General features: G+C 35.5%; 1 protein-coding gene across 10 annotated transcripts in view; it reads right to left on the reverse strand.

Moving 5' to 3' along the window:
- CCSER1 (coiled-coil serine rich protein 1) overlaps positions 1-19762 on the reverse strand; it is a 1483327-nt gene that overhangs the window by 899827 nt on the left and 563738 nt on the right. The gene's annotated exons all lie outside the window — the stretch shown is intronic.

Below are 19762 nucleotides of genomic sequence, written 5' to 3' on the forward strand. Positions count from 1 at the left end.
AAATAAACATGCCATTCTAAGGACTGTAGAAAGCAGACTCAAAAATTTGCACCATCAAACCTTGATTTTTTGAATGTCATTCTCAAAGAAACCTTTGCTTTAGCATTAACTTTCAAATCCGTCTTATATTGTTGCAATACCTTAATTCTATTGCTCCTAGGAAATCGTTAATGATTTTAACATTTAAAGTTTTTTAATGTTTTAAAAAAACAAATCAGGAGTGGATGTGACTCAAGCAATTAAGCACTCACCTCCCACATAAGAGGTCCTGGGTTCGGTCCCAGTGCCTCCTAAAGTAGACAAATAATGATCATAAAATGAGCAGACATTGAGCAAAAGCAACAAGCAGAGAACAAGCAAAAAACAACAAACAGACAACAAGAAAAAACAATGAGCACACAAGAGGCAGGCAATGAGAAAAAACAATGAGTAAGACAACAAGCAAACAATGAGTAAATGAGCGAAAACAAATGAGCAGGAAGAGGATATGGCTCAAGCAGCTGAGCACCCACCTCCTACATGGGAGGTCCTGGGTTCAGTTTCCCGTGCCTCCTAAAGGAAAAACAATCAGACAACAAACAATGAGCAAAAAACAACAAGCAGACAATGAGCACAAACAACGAGCAAAAACAACATGCAAAAACACTGAGCAAACAGACAAGGGAGTCATCTCAGGTGGGGAAAACAAATCAGTTCTATAGGATGCCATATAATAAACTTCACTTTAATTATCAAGTTGAGAAATACATAAAGAAAATAAAAATATCTTCAGTTGTAGCTAATTGTTTTCCCATTTCTTTTCAGTGATCTGTAATTTACGCCCCCGAAATATTTTTATCCTTTTAGATAAAATGCTATGCCAATCTGTTTGGAGATTCAATTATATACTTCATATATTAATTCATTTAACTTCTATACAATAATAGCAATATCAATGCAACTATATCTAGATGCAAATGTGATTTTATAAGTCACATTTGATAGTTTTAAAAGCAAATATGTATGAGCATACTTTATGTTAGTTATTAAAAACTAACAGTAGGGAAGCAGCCTACCACCTGAGAGGTCTCAGACTTTATTCCCAGTGCCTCCTAGAGAAGATGAGCAAGACAGTATGCTGACAGGATGGGCTGGCACAGCAAGATGATGCAATGAGGAAACACAGTGAGAAACACAACAAGCAGGGAAAGGAGATGGCTCAATTGATTGGGTGGCTTCCTCCCATATAGGAGACCTCAGGTTTTGTTCCAGGTGCCTTAGATGAGCAGATGAGGGGGCACACAATGAACAGACACAGAGAGCAGACAGCAAGCACAAACAACAAGCAGGGGGAGAGAAATAAATAAAATAAATCTTTCACAACAACAACAAAACAAAAACTAACAGTAAATTTTCATCTAACATTTTCTTCATAGTATATTTTCTTAGAATTTTGGTTTCATCTATTTTTTTTATATATATCTAAGAGAATTCAGAAATAAAATGAAAATGAATCCTGTGGGAAAAAAGAAGTTATTCTATAAAATAAGTCCAGAGAAGGAATCATCTTAATTCTTATGTAACACACTAGGATTTTCTGACCCTTTAGAGATGACCCTTTAGAGAATGCACTGAACATTCTTTACAGATGTATTAGTTAAGTTCTCCAGAGAAACAGAACTAACTGGGGAGATACATATTATAGGAATTGGCTCATGCAACCAAGAGGATTAGCAAGTCTGAATTCTGTAAGGAAGGCTGCAAGATGGAAACTTAAAAAAAAAAAAAAAAAGGTGAAGTTGGATTCCCCAGGAGAAGCCACAAGTTGGAAACTCCAAAGAAGTTGACATTGAATTCCCCAGAAGTGGGTCAGCTACAGTAGAGAAATTCTTCTTTAAGACTGCTGAAATCCTCAGTTCTCCCTTTAAGGCCTTCAATTTACTGGATGTAGACTGCTCTTTTGGCTGAAGACAATTTCCTTTTTTGATTGTAGATGTGATAGTCATAGATAAAATCAACTGATTAATGATTTAAATCCATTTTATGAAATACCTTTAGAGTAACAATAAGGTCACCGCTTGCTTGACCAAACAATTGGCGCCATAACCTAGCCAAGCTGACACATGAAATTAACTATCATGTGATAAGACTATTCTAATCCTAACTACTGTCTTAAAACCTTGTTTTCTGGCTCTAAGTGGAATAGATATTTGCTTTCCAACATAAGAATGACTAAGCAATACTTTAACTTAACATTTTTCCTACCCTTAAAATATTATTTCAACCAAATTGGTACACTTTCCCCCTTTCTCTTTCAACCTTATGTAGGCTACATTCCTGTATTTTTCTCCAAATTGAGCTTAACATTAAGTGTGTTCTTTAACTTCAATAATAAAATCTATACAAGTATGAACATTTGACCATAACATAGATAGATGTGAAATCACCCTCTTCTCATGCATAATGTTCGCATTGTTTCTACTCATCTAATTTTGAAGAAACAATCCCCTTTTTTTATTTTGCTAAATTTGCATGTTATCTCATCTCTCATCTCCAACACATCTTTTTCTTTAAATAAAACTTATTGAGTTATAATATAGTAACAATGAAACGTACCATTTTAAGTTTATAGTTAGATGAGTTTTGACTCTGCACATAGAACCACAACCAAAATTAAGAAAGATTATTTTCATTATCTCATAATGGTCCCTCATGTTCCTTTGCTATCAACAGCCTCCTATCACTTGCCCCAGGCAACACCGATCTATTTTCTATCACTATAGGTTAGTTTTGTCTTATCTAAAATTTCATATAAATGGAGATACACAGTATGAATCCTTTTGGGTCTGGCTTCTTTCACTCAGCAAATGATTTTTAAATTCATTGTCATGTTACATATTTCAGTAGTCTATTCTTTTTATCTTTTCAAGTGCGTTCTTATTTTCTATTTCATTTAGTTCTGCTCTTATCTTTGTTATTTCCTTCCTTCTTCTTTCTGTTGGATTACTTTGTTGTTTTCTTCTAATTCCTCCAAATGTGCAGTTAGTTCTTCAATTTTTGCTCTTTCTTCTTTTTTGATATATGAATTTATGACTATAAATTTCCCTCTCAGTACTGCTTTTGCTGCATCCCATAAATTTTAGTATGTTGTGTTATCATTATCATTTGTTTCAAGGTAGTCATTGATTTCTTTTGAGATTTCCTCTTTGACCCACTGTTTTTCTAAGAGTGTGCTGTTTAATTTCCAAATCATGGTGCGAAATCTGGGCCTCTGACCCTTGCAAATTTCCAGCTTCACTCAGCTGTGGTCAGAGATATTATTTTGTATGATTTCGATCTTTCTGAATTCATTAAGCCTTTCTTTGTGGCCTAGCATATGGTCTATCTTGGAGAATGATCCATGTGCGCTTGAGAAAGATGTATATCCTGCTGTGTTTGGGTGTAATGATCTATATATGTCTATTAGATCCAGCTCCTCTAATATACTGTTCAAATGTTTTGTTTCTTTAGTGATTCTCTTTTGAGATGTTCTGTCCAGAGTTGATAGTGGTGTATTAAAATCCCCCACTATAATTGTAGATGCATCTATTCTTTCACTTAGTTTTTCCAGCGTTTGCCTCACGTATTTAGAGGCGCCCTTGTTAGGAGCATAAATATTTATGATTTTCGATCTTCTTGACAGATTGTCCCTCCCTTTTACTAAAATGTAGTATCCTTCTTTGTCTCTCACAATTGTTTTGCATTTAAAGTCTATTCTGTCTGATATTAATATAGTTACTCCTGCCTTTTTTTGGTTATTGTTTGCTTGTATGACTGTTTTTCAGCCATTCACTTTCAACATCCATGAGTCTCTGGGTCTAAGATGTGTCTCTTGTAGACAGCATATAGATGGGTCATATTTCCTTATCCAATGTCCCAGTCTGAATCTTTTGATAGGTGAGTTTAATCCATTGACATTCAGTATTATTACTTTCAAGGAATTATTTGTGTTAGCCATATTTTGATTGGAGTTGTGTTTGTCATATCTTGTTTGCTTTTTTTTTTAGTTTTCATTTTTTTAATTTTTTTGTTTTTTTATTAGTCTATTCTTTTTAACTGTTGCATAGTATTTCATTTTACACCACTTTTTTTTTTACCTATTTACTTGTTGATCAAACATACTAGCTTGAATACTATGAAAAAAGTAACTCTGAATATCTATGTACAAATCTTTTTGTTGACATGAGTTTTCATTTCTTTTTGCTGAATACCTAAGAGTGAAACTGGTTCATCCTGTGATAAATTCATGTTCAGTATTAAATAAACTTTCTCAGAAACTGTTTTCCAAAGAGATTGTTATATTTCACAATCCCACTATCAACATGATACTCCACTTGCTTTGTATCACACATTTGTTTTATCAGTTTTTAAAAAATGTTAGCCTTTTTATGATAGCTCTTTGTTGAATTAATTTCCAGTGATGATTAATGATGTTAGTATCATGTGTTTATTGATCACATTATATAATGTTTTATGAAGTGTCTGCTCAACTCTTTTGCCTACTTTGCTTTTTTATTGTGTTATTTGGATACAAAATTTTTGCCACATGAATTGTTTACAAATATTCTTTTGCTTTCTAGCTTGTCTTTTAATTTTCTTTTTTTTAACAGTCTTTTGCAGAGTCAAAAATTTCTAGCTTGTCATTTTTATTTTTTTATTTTTTATTTTTTTATGGTTTGTACTTTTGGTGATCCATTGAAGAATCGTGGTCTCCCTCAAGTTCACAAGGATTTTTTCCTATGTTTTCCTCTACCAACCCTTTGGTTTGTTTTGATAAAATAAAGGTTGGAGAGTTAGGATTCTATTATTTGAAAATACTTTTCTAATATTCTTGGAGAAAAATGAACATTAAATACCTGAAATCTTTGTACTTTCTAGCACAAGCTTTTCCCAAAGGTTATTTTATATTCTGGCAAGTCACCTCAGACATTTTAGTTAATTTCTCTCAATAGATAAGAGTCTAATATCTACTGGTGGCTTCATCATACTTTAATTACAATCAAGAAAATTATTTAAACATTATCAGTTTGTGAGTTGTTGGGGGAGGGGAGAAAGTGTTTGCTAGTGCATTGAAAACTTAAAAGTAATATTTAAGACTCTTATCAGGGAGGGGTATTATGGAACTGACTGGGCAGATGGATAGCAAAAGGAGAGAAAAAGGTTTAGGTGGGAAGGTGAACAGGGTTGACAAGAGCAGCAATGTGTCTATATTTTGGAATCTGGTTCTTTTACCATTAATTCATCTTTGATCCTGATGAAAAGGAGAGCACAAGCAGAAATAGAAATAACTGTTCTAAATCAAATTCTATGAGACAAGATGCAAAATAGTCCCTTCTTGTTCACACTTCTGAATGGAATAAAATACTGTTTATGATTTAGACACATGGAGAAGTCCTGGGAGCACGATGCCACTTTGGCATTTCAATTGCTGCCACATGATGTTGGTAAAGGGCACCAAACTTAAATGAAAATAATACCACACTCTAGAGGAAAACAACAGCAGAAGGCTGACTGGAACTTTTCTTGGGTCCTATGAGATGGCTCTGTAATGGTATAAAAGAAATTATATTTGGTACCTCATCATCTATGCCAAGCTTAGTCATAAATTCTCCTTTTGAGCAACTACCTCAGCTAGACCTGCCCTGAGCACAACCACAAGAAACAAGAGTTGTGCCTCTCTATAGTTTGGATGAGAAGAGTCACCCTTAGCTTCCCTGAAGAGTCCTCGCAGCTTCTGCCCTTTTGGGCCACATAATTTATAAGCAAGGCATGTAATTGCATATGGCTTGGATGATATGTGCTGCCATCAGCTTCTCTAAAGTGCTAACCCCCAGGATCGTGGGAAAGACAGGGTCATGATAACATAAAGAGCTAGCACCCACATGTACTCCTCTCCCCCCATCCCCTCCATGGAACCTCTTGGGAGCCTAGGTTAGGTAGGTCCTGGGCCCCTCAGCTACCTCTTTCTCCCCTCTCTCCTTATAGGGCCTTTGGTCTCACAAGGCTGTCCTTTAACATCCTCTCAGCTGGCTGGCTATCTTTGTTTATGCTTCATCAGCCAAAGAACTTACACATAACATCCAAAACAGCCTCCTCAAATCATATGTGAATAACTGGGGATGACTGATCAATAAGTTTGACTACTTAAAAGGGCAGATAAGTGAACTCATTTTAATCATATTTTAATATGACCTTACACCGAAGTTTCCCCTAACAATAATGAACTCAGAATTACTAAAAGTTACTGTTGATCAGAATAAATACATATAAAAGCTACACTTATTTTAAAAAAAGTATATAGTAAGTACATGCAAATCATAGCAGATGATCTCCAAATAAATAATGTGCACAGAAGAAAATATTTTTTGTACAATCAGAGAAAATTTTCCCAAGTTCCCTTAAATATAAGAATTCAGGGAAATGGTATATTACCTGCTGTGAAAAACAAGGCTTAAAACATTTGATTATAAAATTTAATCATGGGGAGTGGATGTGGCTCAAGCAGTTGAGCACCTGCTTCCCACATGGGAGGGTGCATGTTTGTTCCTCGCTGCCACCCAAAAACAAACAAAAAACAAGCAACCAAACAAAAAAAAAAACAACTCATGGGAGCCAACGTAGCTCAGTGATTGGGTGCTAACTTCCCGCATATGAGGTCCAGGGTTCAATTCCTGGACCCGGTATCTCAAAAAAATCAAGCAAACAAAAACATCATCAGGACAGTACCCAATTGACTAAGGACATAGTACACAGTGGAGGACTTTGACACTCAACATGCTGTCACTAAATAAATAGGAAAACTGAAGGGTACTCTTAATATACCCAAAACTAGAAAAATAATTTTGACATTTTGAATGTCAACTCTTCTCTTAGCTTCTACTACAATAACTTATTATTGATAAATGCAGATATGTACTCATTTTAATAACCTTCTGAAACCTAGCATTCTGTTATCCCTTTTAACAAGAGGAAATGAAAAACTCTCAATTCACAAATGAATTGTGATTTGATATTATCAGTGTTGTGTATACATTTTCCATATGTTGAATAACAACATAATGTAATATTAAAATTCAATTTTGAAATATCCTTAATTCATATATTGAGAAGGCACAACTAGTGGCCCAATCATAGCTTATAATAGCAATGTCTGATAAAAGCAATGAGGGCTCCATGGGAAAAAAGGTTTATTCCAGAAAGGCGGCATGGGACGTACACGATAAGCCTGGAGATCTTATAGGGCTAGAAAGTAAGGAAGTGCTTCAAAAACAAAAGAATGAATATATTTCAAAGGGACAAAGAGGTCATTGTAAAAGAGCTCTCAATTACCCAAACTGGAACAATTTGAGCAACTAAAAAAAAAAAAAAAAAAAAAAGGGAATCATATAATAACCCAAAACAAATATCCATGAGTCTACACTAAATGACTGAATGAATAAATAAATGGGGGAGAGGGTACAAATCTCCTTCACAGAAAAATTCCAAGTAACTAAAGTTGATACTCTCCCCCTCTTCAAGAGATGGAACTAAACTTTCTTCCCACAGGTTGTGCTTCATGACTTGTTTCCTAAGAAAAGAGTGTGGAAAGGGGAAAAATGCAGTTTTGTGAAGAAACCTGGAAAATTTTACTTCAGCCAGGTGTTCAATATTAATCACATGTAGGACAATATGTACCCTTAATATAATGTGATGTGACAGGTACTTCACCTCAGTAATCTTCTTCCCCCCCACCAATGATTGCAGTCTGATCAGAAAGGAACATCTGACAAGCCCAAACTGAGGCATAGTGTAAAAATCCTTAAAATTGTCAAGGTCGTCAAGGACAAGGAAAGTCTGAGAGACTCTTACAGACCAGAAGAGGCTAGGAAACCATGATGACTAATTAGAGTGTGATATCCTGGATAGAATTCTAGAATTGAAAAAAGGACTTTGGGAAAACTGATGAAATCTGCATAAAGTGCTGAGTTTAATTAATAGCAATGTACCAATGTTGATTTTTTTAATTGAGGCAAAGGTACAGAAGTGAGGTAGGATATTAACAAGGGGGACATTTGGATAAGGAGTTTATGGGAATTCTCTGTACTAATTCTACAACTTTTCTATAAATCTAAAACTTTTCTAAATAAAATTTTATTTAAAAATATTCTTTATTAGACATACAACCAGGATTTTCAGCATTATAATACTTGATTGTTATAGCTTCTAAGCTTTCATTAGGGCTTTTATAAATTCCATAAAAATAAATTTTGACAGACCATTTTATTGGAATGCATAACCTCTTTATGAAAGAATCTTTAATTTTCTAAGAAGAGCTCACTGAAAAGCTGATATGAAATTGTTTTGTGTACTTTCATGTTCCATATGGGAAGTCTGAAAGAAAGCTCCAGCTGTATAAAATGATCTATTTGTTTGGGTACTCTTGAGATGTTGGGTAGAGTGAGTTTACATTTTTAATATTTACTGAGTGCCATAATTTTATAGGACAGATTTATTAATTATACCTCTCCTGAAGGCATAATTAATAGATCTGTCCTATGGGATTAAAGTTTATTTATAAGGATTTCTTGAAGTGAAACATGATCAGTTGGGTTCAAATATGTTGAGTACATAGACAGATTTGAGTGTAAGTAAAATATTTTTATTTTTTAAGATGTTAGAGTAAAATTTATACAATAATTATCTTTGTCTAATAAAATTAAATGGTCACCTAAATGAGTTAACTCTAATTTGAGGTTTATTCTTATTTTTCTAAAATTATGGAGAAGATATGTATACACATGTTATATAGTATATAGCTGTTTTAATAATCAATGGCACTATTACTGATTAGAGTGCATAGGGTAATGATTTCTGCTGTATAAATGTGTTATTTCTGCTTTCTTTAGACATATCAGTTATGTTCAAAGGCAGTCATTTATTTGTTCAAGTATTGACTCAGTACACATTAGGCTTCCCTACATTTTAAGTTTTGTCACAATTTGCCCCACTGGTAAGCAATGGTTAGACCCATTGTTGACCCAAAGACTTAATGAGAAAGAGAACACAGAGCAACTAAATGTGGTGCAGAAAGACATTCTTAATGCATTAGTGAATGGACTCCGAAGTGCTAATATGTGTCCATCACCAGGTATTTGTGACAATTACAATGAGCCATGAGCCCCGAGTTCTTCCAATCCACGACGCTGATCACTGAATTTCAGACATACCTTTGTAAGGAGTCAAGTAAGTCACTGAGAAGCCCTACTTACTTGTTGTCTTAGCATTAAATCAAAATGAAAGAAAAGGTAAATTGAGTTCGATCTTAAAATAGGACTAGCTCTTTGTTCTTTGACCTAGCTCAACTTATTTTTACTGTCAAGGTCTGAGTAAGAGCTTTAACCTCAGCTCATGAGGGTTTAAATGGAAGGCTGTCTGCAGCTTGCAAAGGATTTGCCCACAGGCAAGGAGATATTTTCAAAAGGCTTTCTTAGTCTAAGGTGATGGCTTGTGGGATAAGTGGGCTTCAGCAAAGCCTCTGGGCCCCAACAATGGCAGAAAAGACAAAAGCCATGAGTAGCCTTAGCCAAAATGCAACTACCAGGGTCTCAGAAGGTACAGAACGCTGCTGGTTGAACTATACAGGGCATCTCATTAGCAGACTTGGCTGAAGTAGTGTTGAACTGGAAGGAAAGAGCATCTTTCTATTTTTGGACTTTTGGAGTATTGGTAGGTAAAACAATGTTGAAATCTTTTAAATGCAAGGCAGCTGAGTTCTGTGTTGGCTACAAAGTTCTAGTAAGCTTCTAGCTTCAAATTCTGCATGCTAGGTCTAGTATGTCCCACTTGGATATATTACTCTGGTAGCCAACTTTGAGGATGATTCCTAATGAGCCCTATTTCTTGGTATCTGTGACCATTGTGTAATTCCTACTCCCTGTTTGTGGGCTGGAGTTAGTAATTCACTTAAATTGAATAAAAGACAATAGATGCTAGATTTTAAAAGTGGCTGCAGAGGGCAAGGGTGAAAGACCACTTAGAAGGGACTGAAATATGTTGAGAGATTGTAATATGATATGGTTTTAGACAAGAAACGTGGTTGAATTCTGTATATAGTTTGAAGGTAAAAATGACAGTTTCCCTCACGGTTTGGATAAGAGAAAAATGTAAGAGTCAAGGGTGGTTTCCAAGATTTTGCCTGAGGAAACAGAGGATTAAGTAGAAATTTACTGGGATGGGGAGACTGTCAAAGGGCATATTTGAAGTGAAAATCAGTAGTTCATTTTGTTCAAATTAAGTTTGAAGTTCTATCTGGACATCATAGTAGAGATTTCAAGTAAGCACTTGAATACACTGGGTAGGATAAGGCAGAGAACAAGATCATTATGAACACAGTTCCAGTTGCTGAGACACCAGGGCGATGCTAGGATCACTTATTTGTACAAATCAGGACTATTTCAGGAGCCATACTGAGATAATGAAAATGATCAAGAATCTCTTCAAAGAATCTAGACTCCATAATATAAAAGGTATGGTAGGGAAAAGAGCCAACACTGAGTTTATGCTACCTGCAACCAAAACAACTTTACCTAAATTACTATTTTACAAATACTTTATATGTAAAGGTCAAGAAGTTTAGCATCTTCCTGTAACAAATTTATCTAGGAACTACCTAACCAGTTACTTACCACAAATATATCTCAAGGAAAATCTAACAAATGAGCAGAATACATAGAAAACATTTACTTCAATTTTGTAACAACTGTCTAGATTTCATTTTTGCTGTACTACATACTATAAACTTTACGATAATAATATGCAGTTTACCATTTTTTCCCCAAATATCATACTTCCCCAAAGTCCCCCAAGTTATCAACAAACCTTGTTATGGTCACCAATGTGTCTCCAGACTTAATAGCTGAATCCTAATTACTGAAGGTGTCATCTGCGTAGCTATGCACAGATCACAACAGCTAAAGCCAGCTTTTTAAATTTTGTTTTTTAAATTTGATGCACCACACAGAAAATTCAATTTGAGAGAGGATTTATATATAGTAGTTTGCTGGAGCCACCTGGGAATTGGCTCTAGACTTGATTGTACATGTCTCTTCCAAAATCCACATTCAATTATTTTACACTGGTAACTTGAAATCGTCCATGGTAGGACTGCTTATACCACAGAAACTGGCAAACACTACAGATCTGGGCTCTTTCAATGTAGAAAGCTGGGTGTTACTCATTTACCAGCATACCATGAACACATTAAGTGTATAAAAACATACTGCACATAATTAATTATTCAAGACCTTGAATGGGAGCAGGTGAAATTTTAATTTCATAGTTTTTTATTTTTTATCAGTTCATTCTCTAGAAGGAACAGTTACAAAATGCATGGGGAAGGTCAATTTCTACCTAAGACTTGTTTTACAAACCTTGTCCTTTGCCATGTTAGTTTCCCTGTATTGCATTACAGTCCTGTTTTGAAACAATCTCTGTCAGAATTACTGTATTTTAAGAGATGCCCTGACTCAACCTCTCTCCTCTCTAATCCTTCCCACACCCTAATATGAGATTGACCTTTCTGAAGCTGAATTCTTTATACCCCTCTTCTGCTTAAGGACTTTTGGATTTTCTTAGGATAGTGTATAAATTTCCCACCTTTTATGCAGGTATTCATGTTCCTCACAAACTGAAAACAATGTTCTTTTTTATTTTCATCACCCATTATTTACCTGAGTCCAATTCTCAAGACAACTATCAGCTAGCTGTTTTTCCAACAATCCTCAACCGTAATTCTTACCCTCACTCTTACTTGCTTACAGTTACAAGGATGCTTTCGTCTGAGTATTTGAAAACACCTTCTTTCAATAACCTCGATGGCGAAATTTCATCTATCCTTTACAATCAAGCTTAAAGCCTACTCTTCTGTGAAAATTTCTCTATTGCCTTCAATGGTAAGTGATAATGCCTTTCTTTGAATCCCTGTAGCATATTATCTGTACCTTTTTTTACTTTACTCTCTAGGTTTCAACCACCCTGTAGGTAATGCATTTGTTCTACACATGCCTTAAAATCTGTATTCCTCAGACTATAAGGGAAAGAGGCTTTTACATGGGGGTTACTAGAAAAAGTACATGTTAAACAAATTGTCATCAGTGGGGTCTAGGAACTTCTTTTTTTTTTTTAAGATTTATTTATTTATTTCTCTCCCCTTTCCTCCCTCTCCCTCCCCCCCCCCCCCCCCCGGTTGTCTGTTCTCTGTGTCTATTTGCTGTGTCTTCTTTGTCCACTTCTGCTGTCAGCGGCATGGGAATCTGTGTTTCTTCTTGTTGCGTCATCTTGTTGTGTCAGCTCTCCATGTGTGCGGCACCATTCCTGGGCAGGCTGCGGTTTCTTTCACGCTGGACGGCTCTCCTTACAGGGCACACTTCTTGCGTGTGGGGCTCCCCTACGTGGGGGACACCCCTGCGTGGCAGGGCACTCCTTGCGTGCATCAGCACTGCGCATGGGCCAGCTCCACACAGGTAAAGGAGGCCCCCGGGGTTTGAACCGCAGACCTCCCATGTGGTAGACGGATGCCCTAACCACTGGGCCAAGTCCGCCGCCTGGGAAGTTCTTTTATTAAAAACTCCTCAGGTTCTAATATGCAGCCAGGAAGGAGAGACATTATGTTACATGAAAGAATAGATAAATAACAAATAAATTAATGTTGAAATGTGTCATATTTTTCAAAAAGAGATAAAGATTTGTGCAAGAAAATAAATACTAGAAATTAAGTAAAAGATAAAATTGAATAGGGAAAATGTAGTATTTTGCTAAAATAGTAGATAAAACAGTATTCTTAAATACTGCTTTAGAGAATAAATGACGTACAGATTTGGACAAAATTTTGCTTCTTTTTCTTTTTTTTTTGTTGGATTGCTTATATTATTCCAGTGCTTTCAAGTTACTTTACATTTAGCATGTATTCTGTATTTTGAAATTCTGTTTATTATTTTTGTTCCCCTAAATAAAATAGTCAGAGAGGATAATTGAAAAGGTCTAGTATAATCTGGGTCTTATCTACCTCGATGGTCTCATCTCCTGACACCTCTCATCCTGAACTGTATATTCTTAATCAGGATCCTGAAACTTTTGATGCAAAGCAATTAGTCAACTGGTTTGGGTCCCACTGCAGAGGTTCTCATTCAGTAAGTCTATGATACCATTGGGAATCTTGTTTTTAACATGTACCCAAGAGTTTCTTTTGTAGATGGTCTGCAGACTCACTCTGATAACTATGGCTGTAGTAATGAGAACGTGCTACAGATTCTCTGCATATATCCATCAGTCTTACTATTCTTTGTCTTCATTAAATCTCTTTCTTTATCCCAGAAAGATCTTTAACTATTCCTGCCTCTACCCCTATTCCCTCTCCCATCACTGTGCAGCCCTTAACTAGTACATTCTTACTCCTTTTTCAAGTTGTAATGCAGCATCATCTCTGTGCTTCAGTTTTGTATACCTTTCTTGTAGCACCTCAACCTGCTTGTTTCAGATGCAGCTTGGAAACTTACGTGACCTTTAGTATGTTATATTGTTGTAGAATTTAAGAGAAGTTCAATTATTTGAGTATAGAGAGGCCAGGACTCAGGAATGATTTTGAGAAGGAAAAATGGTTTATTGATGGCCGGCCGGACTCGGGAACTTCTGTTTGAATCCCGAGCCCTGAACAAGATTTTCAAACGTCTTTTATACAGAGAGGAAAGGCCAAATGGTCCCTTTGTTTCAGTTCTCAATAGGCTTCAATTAGCATATATCTTCCACATCTTAGGTAAGCTTTTAGCATGGACTCCAGACATTCTAGATAAGTATTTGGTTTTTGCATTTCCCCTAAATACTTAAAGTTTATAGCCCTTGCATTGTTAAACATTTCCTGGGACTGGAGCCGCTGCCACTGTCCCTAAGGGCAGGACTGCAGCCTCTTACCGTTCCACACCCACAAGTCAAACAACTTAGTTATCTCTGAAGAGACAAAGAGCCTTCCACCCATAGCCCACATCAATATATCAATCTTATTTATAAAATAGAGATAGTAATAGAAGCCACACTTTAGGGATATTAAGATGGCTAAATATGGGAAGATGAATAAAACCAGTGCTGGCACAAATTAAGTGCTTAAATAAGTGATATGTTTCAAGCTATTACCAAGATATATTGAAATTATTTATGTGTCTGTCTGCTAATACTGTGAGCCAACTTCAAGAGAGATTCAGGTGTTTTACATCTTTATAGCCTAGAAAATACCATAGTTTAAGTAGAGTTTATTATTCGGTTGAATTCGAATAGAGTAAGAATAAAACCAAGAGTTTAAAGTATATTTGAAAGCTCTTACTTTGGTAAGTTCTCCATAATGGGACTTTCTGTTTATAATTTTTAAAAAAATCAGTTTCTCAATTAATTTTCACTATAGAAAAATACCCAGTTTATAAGAGTATTTATCTTGACATCGAACTGATAAATATATGCCAAATACAATGAGGCATTTTTATTAATAATTGTTGAATATGGAACTGCTTTGACAGGAGTTAATCATTTAATGTGAATGTAAATAAATTCATCCATAAAACACAGGTGTGCATAGCTCTGTATTATTCATCCCGACTTGTAACACACTTTATTTTCAATTAAAATCAAATGAAAACAAAAATCGGCCTGATGTTAATCCAACTCTAAAGTTCATTGCCTATAAATTAAAACTGATAGCTTGATATCAGATATGTATTTGTGGAAAGTTAATGATGAGGTTTAGTAAGAATAATCAGTTATTTTAGAAAAGTAGACTACTTGGGTAATTAAAAATTCATAATTTAATAAATTTAAGTACTATAGAGGAACTAATTTATTGTCCTAGATTACCTAGGTCTTTTGTTCCATATTGATATCTAAATAGTCAGTCTTAATACTAATACACTCATTTAAGCTAAATAATATACTAAATGAATTATGACAGAAATTTGATACAATAATATAAACAAAATTCCTTGAAAAAATACATATCACTCCTTAAGCATCAAAATATTAATATTTGGTTTAATAATACCAATGAAGTGAAATGAAATTAATGTACTTTCCTTAATGTAAAGATGATATTTGTTTTTCCTTCTCAAATAATCTATAGAGATTCACCTAAATGAACTATTAGAAGTCATGTAATGTTGGACAAATATCACATTACCCTACACACCCACAAATGCTTTTACCCTTATACTTTTCTCCTATATAAATAAAATGTTTGGTTCCAGCTATCACTTCTTTCTGGATCTAAGAGTCACATAATAATGTCTACCAAAAGAGTAAACTAATAAAGAGGGTTTTAACATTCCATTTCAGCTTTAATTCCTAGGAATCTTTTGTAACATCTTATAAATTTGAAAATGTAGAATGGAATGAAAGATATTATTACCTAATTTCTACAGTTCAATGATTCTGTTTATTAATAATTAATTTCCTATTAAATTGTATGCATTGAACTTAGATTCATTTAAAAACTTCTTTAGTGTCACAAGTAACAAAATTCACATTTAAGCTAGAACTTTTTTTATAATTGTTGAACTTTTCAAGTTCACATTATCTGAGGCTTTTATGCAAGGCACTGTGTCCTTGAATTTAACATTTTAATTTCTTTTTCAATTATAGATCTTTTAGTTCCCCATTGGTTGCCAACATACATAGAGATCAGAAATACTGGATTAGCAAATAAACTATTTTTGCCCAATTCTGGCCTTCTCCCTACATGTCTTCAGAAAGCAAAGGAAGGCAACATTAAAAAAGAAGGCATGTTACTGGAAAATTATAGTTCATTTGCATTCATATTTTACAGTATAATAAATAATTTTCAAACATTTTTTATTCTCTGTAAAATTGAGTATCGTAGCCAGCTTTTTCAGAAAGTACTGTTTAAATTGGCTTCATAAATTAAAACATACACACACCAATTCACGTACACGCACACATAATGTGGTGAGAAATTGCCAAATATACTGGCTTAATGGAGGTTTTTAAACTAAAGGGAGCAATTGGCAAAGGTTGCCACTGTTAATAAGCACTCCATTTGTAAGACTGAACGAAAAAATGGAGTATTTTTGCTTTGAAAATTTTCTTAATGACAAATCAAGAAAATGCAGCTTTAAAAATGATAAGAGAAGCTTAGGGTAACCTTGCTGGCTGAAGCCCAAACCCTTCCAGTGTGTTGTGGAGGCAGCCGGTGCTCCAGTGGTGATCTCTGAACAATTTCCAGAGGGAACAGAGTAACCACTATGCACATACTCGCGTGTTGTGTGCCAGTGTCATTCCATCTGGTGGGTGCCTAATGACTGAACCAGGACAGACTTTTCTGATTCACCATTCCAGAAATTGCAGGCAGAATCAGGTTTCAGCTTCCAATTAAATCAAAGTGGCCTGGGACAAAGAAACTGGCTTTGAGACATGAAAGAACACTTAGGGATGAGGAATGGGAGTCTTATATTCTTGGGAAAATAGGGGGCATTCAAATACAAATAAATGCAAGAATTCCTAAAACCAGAAGCTAACACAAACCCAGACAAAACAAAGGCTCAGGAAGACAGCGAGGACCCTGACTGCATGCTTGCCCTGGGCTGATATTAATTGGAGAGTTGATTTCCAAAGGAGAGCACAGCCAGGGCAAGGTCAGTTTGCAAAGACTACAGAAGGTATCTTTTGCGTTGTATTATTTGTTCTTGTTGCCTCCTGGCACTCCATAAAATCTCTGACATATCACTAGTTGGGTACAAACTTAAGGAACAGCCAACTCAGTGACTAAATCCCAGAGTTAACACATTAAAATATGAAAATAAACACTGTGCAGCAAACGATAACAAGAAAAACAAAGAAACAGGAAATGATGGCCCATTCAAAGAAACAATATAACACTTCAGAAGCATTAGTGAGAAGACTAGATTTTGGACACACTGGACAAAGTTTTGAAAAAAAAAGATCTTCAATATGCTTATGCAGATAAAGAAAGCATAGAGAGAAAAATGAAAGGATATCAGAAAAGCTAAGAATGAACAATATGAGAATCTCAATAAAGAGATAGAAATTTTTAAAAGGAACCAAACAAATACTGGAGTAGAAGACTACAATGACTAAAATAAATAATTTAGTGGGTCATGTTTACTCCTCTGATAGTCTAAAATTTAGTAGTAAACTAGTGTACGGAGTTTTTGTGGCTTGTGCATTTGCAGAAAAAGTAAACGCAAAAAAGTACTTTAACATGTGGAAATTATTTAGCAAAGGATACAGAACATGAGTGGAATGTCTGGGCTAAAGAGAGTGGGAGAGGTGCAGTGTGCCTTGGGTTATAGCCCCTGACTTCTGTTTGCCTATAAGGTACACAGCTGTCCTTAATATACTCACTGCCATAGACAGCAATCAGAGTTGAGAACATAGACTAATGTTTGCTATACTCTTACTTTTGATATTTGTGACCTATATCACCATTTCAGAAAAACTTACACTAACAATCTTTATTCTTCCATCTAAAGAAGCCACAAAAGTAATTGTTTCTCATCATTGCTCTCTCTCAATTATGGAGTATATATGCTCAAGTATTTTGCATTAGGCTTTCCCAGAAGAATTTTTAAGTACTTCTGGGAAAAATTTACTCACATCAGAGAGACCTAGAAAGTTTCCCTCTTTCCCTTCTGATCATGGTCAATCTTGTCTAAATTAGCTGAAGCTATTTTGCTAGCAGTCATGGAGAAAGGTGGGGGTCAAGAAAATTACTGTAGAGTCAAACCTTGACATATGGCATGGGAATCCCACTACATCTGGGAAGCCAGTAATGCCGCATAAAATATTTGATGCTTTCTATTATTTGCTGACAGTAGTATCCTAATATCAGATTTGTCATCAGAAATGAGCTCTTACAGGTAACACATTCTAAAATGTTGAATTAGCTGAATAGAGAATATAAAGCCAGGCCAAAAAGTATTTACCCCTTTTCCATACTGAGAGGTTAATGATCCTTCTTGTGTGGTTATGAAACATTTACCTAAATGTTTGCCTACTTAGGGAAATTTTCAGAACATTGACATTTTGACTACTTTTTTTCTCAACTCTCTTAATTCCTTCAAAAAAGAGTTATGTTTGGAATAAAGTTGATCTATTGGAAAACAGAGAAGAAATAAAATACAATTTGGCTTAAAGAGGCCCTTCATGTTTCTGGGCTACAATCGAGTTGATTTAGAGTACAATAATTTGGAGCACGTTGGGTTGGAAAAGCCACACTTTCTACTACAAGCTAATGATTATGCAAGCGGAGACAGAAAGAATGGAGAATGAGTAGGATATATGATTACTAGCAAGTTACTAGCAAACACCTGCAGTTAAGCGTTACTCACCTAGCTAAATGGACATTCTTATCTTTAAAATGCAGATGGAAAGGCCAAATTATATGTGTGTCTTCCCACATCAGGCTATTTTAGAATTTCCCCAAAGGTAGAGCCATTAAATGATGGGAGTGGGGATGGATTGGTGGGGTTGGGGGGTGGACAAGGCCACACAGAGAACTTGTGTTCCAGAATAAATAAGTCCCTGGTTCAGATCACCAGCTAGGTTACCAACCTATACCAACCTACAGAACTGAACTTAAGTCATAAGCTGACTAATTTTTTTAAGGGAATTGTGTTATAAAGTGACTCCAAGTCTCACCAATAGCAGCATTTCCTATGATTAATGTAATCCCCAACCCACCAAACCCACTCAACAAGTAGGGGACTGTTAAAGCTGTGCAGTTCCAAGTTAAAGCAGTCTTCCATATGTCCATCTCCCAAGTGGCCATGGAGGATAATGAACAAGGACGTTAATACAACCCGCCCCGCCCCGCCCCCCCCCCCAAATAGGGGTGTCAGATTTGCTGACCAAGAAGTTTTTTCAAATACCGGACCCTAGAGTACTCACTATTATTTTCCAGCAGAGTATGAAATGTACTATGAATCAGTACCACTGCTTTGCTTCACATTTAAAAATGAGTTTTTATGATATTACTGTTTGCCATTCTCCACTATGAGAAATTGGCTGCCTTGGGAAGAAGGTGAAAAACTTCTCTTTCAGTAGACCATAAGCAAATACGTAACAACTTTTTAGGAAGCAATACACAACTCAGAGGACATGACCTTGAGCTTACTTTAGTAACTAAATGAGTCTGTGTGTGAGAAAGTGTAAACACATTTTAGATAGGCATGGACATTTTTTGAATTGTATCTATGGGAGTAATGTGTGTTTGTATGCTGAGCCACTATGGTATAGCCCACAGTGGTCTCTTCATGGACAACCTAACTTCCAATAAATTCTTAAATGACTGATAATTTTATTCTGCCTGCTGGTATTTTGTATAGGAATGGGTTAATTTGGTAAGTCTACTAAGGTCCCTTCTGAAATGTTTCCTGGTTCTCAAGAAAGAAACACAGAGTGACAGCTTCTCTTCTGCTTAGGATATTATTGTATCTGGATGTGAAGCTTGGTAATGCCTCAGTCATCTTGCAACTAGCCTAAACTTGAAACTATCACCAGAGAAGGCAAAATAGACTTTTGGAACCTGAGTCATGGATAACATGACTAACTACTGATAGTTTTATGCCTGGAACTTGTCTTATTTCAGGATCACTAGTTGTGCATATGTTTAAGCAGGCTTGGGATGCCGTTTTATGTAATTTGCAGAATTAAGATAAAAAAAACATACTACATGATGTGTTATCAGAGGGTA

Source organism: Dasypus novemcinctus, chromosome 1, assembly GCF_030445035.2.
Source record: "Dasypus novemcinctus isolate mDasNov1 chromosome 1, mDasNov1.1.hap2, whole genome shotgun sequence".
Classification (NCBI taxonomy): Eukaryota; Metazoa; Chordata; class Mammalia; order Cingulata; family Dasypodidae; genus Dasypus; species Dasypus novemcinctus.